General features: G+C 36.6%; 1 long non-coding RNA gene across 1 annotated transcript; it reads left to right on the forward strand.

The window, feature by feature from the left end:
* The first annotated feature begins 2,801 nt into the window (after positions 1–2,801).
* Positions 2,802–3,756, forward strand: LOC149267691 (uncharacterized). The gene is made up of 2 exons (XR_016271554.1): positions 2,802–3,076; positions 3,155–3,756. It is a non-coding gene; the product is annotated as an uncharacterized LOC149267691 (long non-coding RNA).
* Positions 3,757–4,141: the final 385 nt, after the last annotated feature.

The following is a 4,141-nucleotide window of genomic DNA, read 5'->3' on the forward strand; positions in this document are numbered from 1 at the left end:
TTCTAGCTATTATACTATATCCGACAAAACTTTTTGGTCTTGGGTGATCAGTCCGAGTATATATACAAAATTTGAGGTCTCTGCCATCAATAGTGTCCAAATATAGGAAAATTTAAAAAATCACTATATCTTCAGGTCCGATTTGCCACGCCCCCAACGGGCGTAGACTTATAATTTATCTTCAGACTTTATAGACTCATACCATTAGCTGACGTGCAAAATTTCAGCATTCTAGGTTTACAACTTTAGGAGATACAGTTTTATCCGATTTGCCACGCCCCCAATGGGCGTAGATATATCCGCCATAGCTCGTGATCTTGGGTGGTCAACGCGGACCTACATACCAAGTTTCAGCTTTCTAGCTCTTCAACAAACATGATTTCTGGTATATCGGAAAATGCATTTTCCGATTTGCCACGCCCCTAGTGGGCGGATCGGGAAAATTTTAACACTTTATAAATCGGAGATATACACGAGTATGTGTTCCAAATTTCAAGTCTCTAGCTTCAATAGCGCCGAAATAGATTGCGTTCATACGGACAGACGGACAGACGGACAGACGGACGGACGGACAGACGGACAGACGGACAGACGGACAGACGGACGGACAGCAAGACGGACATTGCACAAAACCAATATACTGATTCACTTTCGTGAATGAGTATAAAAATAAACGTCACAATTTCCACCTGTGTTGAATGATGGGTTTCCGTATAAATTAAAAGGAGTTAAGTTTAAAGCACTGACAATATAACAAAACAAGTAAGAAAGCTCTAGTCGAGACTGCTCGACTACGAGATCCCCTGAACCCTTGGAGTAATACATACACACACACGCATACAGACACACATACACACACACACACGCATACTCACACAAACGCATACACACACACACATACACACACACATACACAAACGCATACACACATACACACAAGCACCCACGCATAAACACGCATGGGCTGCAGTGTGCGGTTACTATGAGAACTTAATTGTTTAATAACTTTTTTTATGGACGTACGATCTTTATGAAACTTTTAGATTATGATTATAACATGGAAATGCATGTAATTGCCAAAGCACAAGTCTCTAGTATTTGAAATACGCTTTTTACGAAAGTGATGGGGAGGGGGTGAATTTAAGGGTGGGGGGTAAATTTTAAACAAAAACCGAAATTGTATAAATTGCATATAAGCATACATTAAAATCTGGAGGACTCTAGCAATAAAGGTGTAGAAGATACAATTTTATAACTGGTTTTCGATAAGGTTTTTTATCGATAAAAAAAGATCGGGATGAGTTATCGATTTTTAATGATAAACTTGATATGCGCGCTGTAATTACGGACATTTAAAAAAAAATTTGAAGTCTCTAGCTCTTATATCTTCTGAAATCGACGCGTTCATACATACGGACAGACGGACAGACGGACAGGACGGACGGACGGACAGACGGACAGACGGACAGACAGACGGACAGGGCCAAATCAACTCAGCTCGTCACCCTGATCAAGAATATATATACTTTGTGGGGTCTGCCACGCCTCCTTCTGCCTGTTACATACATTTCAACAAAACCATTATACCCTGATTTCCCATTGAAAATGGGTTCAGGGTATAATTAAAAGGCGGCCTGTCTCAACAAACAAGGCATAATATGCAAATATACAAATAAGAATTATTTAAATAAACAAGTAAGAAAGCTCCAGTCGAGACTGCTCGACTAGGAGATACCCTGAACCCTCCAAGCTGATATTCTAATCATTCTGCACTTCATTTATGCACACATACATACACATGCATCCACACGCACGCATAAGCCTGCGCTCTGCTAACTGCGCAGTAAGCAGCGACTGCGCTTGGGCTGCGCTTCAGTGTGGGCAATATTATGAGAATTTATTTGTTAAATAATTTCTTTTGTAGACATACGATCTTAATGAAACTTTCAGACCGTAATCATATGGTGAATATGTGTGTATATTCCAAAGCCCAAGTCTCTAGTATTTGAAATACGCTTTTTACAAAAGTGAGGGTGAGGGGGTGAATTTAAGGGTGGGGGGTAAATTTTAACAAAAACCGAAATTGTATAAATTGCATATAAGCATACATTAAAAATTTGGAGACTCTAGCAATAAGGGTGTAGAAGATATAATTTTATAACTGGTTTTCGATAAGGTTTTTTATCGATAAAAAATGATCGGGATGAGTTATCGATTTTTAATGATAAACTTGATATGCGCGCTGTAATTACGGATATTTAAAAAAAAATTTGAAGTCTCTAGCTTTTATATCTTCTGAAATCGACGCGTTCATACATACGGACGGACGGACGGACGGACGGACGGACGGACGGACGGACAGACAGACGGACAGGGCCAAATCAACTCAGCTCGTCGCCCTGATCAAGAATATATATACTTTGTGGGGTCTGCCACGCCTCCTTCTGCCTGTTACATACTTTTAACAAAACCATTATACCCTGATTTCCCATTTTCAATGGGTTCAGGGTATAATAAATGCAAATGCAATAAATGCAAGAGAGAAACCAGAAAATGAGACAGTGCCATATAAAGATAACATACCTGATAATTGAAATAATTTTACAACAGACAAAACAATAACACACGTAATAATACAATTGATAATTCGATGAAATAATATATTAAAGAAATATATTCACAAAATATAAATATTCACATCAACAATTTAAAAATGTGTTAAAAAAATGTGTTAAAAAAATTGTGTTTACAAGACTGTTAGAGCATTACTAACGTTTTATCTCCACAGCAAGGAATTCTTATCTCAATTGGAAACGGAAAATAGCAGTAACTTGGAATGAAAAAACTGATTTAATGTAGAAAAATTAAATCGAAAAATTAAATTGATAGCATAATAGGAAGCTTATGCCATTTGTGTGAATTTACAGAATATTTCATTAAGAAGTAATGGTGTACAAGGGACATATATGTCTCGTGGAATTAATGATTATCAACAAAACAAAAACTGGAAAAATTCTTCATAAATCAGATTTAAGAAAATAGAAAAAAAGAAGGAAAATGCACATTTAATTATATTGTAATCATCCTCTTTTAATTTCCTTGACTTCCTAGCACCCATAGCACATTTAATTATATTGCAATAATCTTCTTTTAGCTTCCTTAACTTCCTTAGCACACATAGCATCCACAGCATTTTACACGTGGTATATCCCTCCTAGTTTCCATCATTCATGGTAATAGGGATTTCCGAGATGCCAGACGGAATGAAATAAATGCGCTTACAATGTTGGATGTATTGTCATAACCACAAATGAATACTAAATGTATGGAACTATGAATGCTTTGAATTAACTTGAAGGTGGATATCATTGGCCCTCTTTATGCTAATTTATAGACTCTGGATAATAAATTTATATTGGATAATTATCATTATATTGGACAATTTATATTGGATGGATATCGTATTGGATAAATATCATTATATTGGGCAATTTATATTGGATAATTATCATTATATTGGACAATTATATTGGATGAATATCGTTATAATGGACATATGCACCCTGATCTGCGGGACGCAGATATTTAGATGGGGAAGAGTTAAGACTTTCGACAATCTAAGGAGGCTGGAGAATCCAGTCAGACATTCGAGGGGAGAACCTAACCAGTTAAACAGATTTAGTTCAGTTTATATTCGGACCAGACACAGTTCAGACCTATTGTTCCAAATTATATCAAATATATTATTTCATCGAACACCAAGTTGTTATATATTCACAGGAACATAACACAGCGTCCCCAATCACTAGTACTCTAGTGTGGGTCCGCTTAACTTATATATGTATATTATACTTAAATAACTCCATATATTACGTTATTTTTTTTTTAAAAGGAGAGGAGTAGTATGTATCATATAATAATAATATATATATTCAACACATACACAATATACACATATACAAGAAGCGATCAAGTAAACATAAATGTACTCCAAATATTATCGGCCACATAAGTGGACCGCTCATATGCAAGACGCATGGGAATAGCCGCGTCAGCAATTGATCGTTTGGCAAGCCAACGGCTGCCGCTTGTATATATTTACATATATGTCCACTGCTGCCTTCCGCAGCATCGGCTCATA

This window comes from Drosophila arizonae, unplaced genomic scaffold (assembly GCF_054131065.1).
Source record: "Drosophila arizonae isolate 15081-1271.41 unplaced genomic scaffold, UAZ_ARI_1.0 ARI_Backbone_71, whole genome shotgun sequence".
NCBI lineage: Eukaryota > Metazoa > Arthropoda > Insecta > Diptera > Drosophilidae > Drosophila > Drosophila arizonae.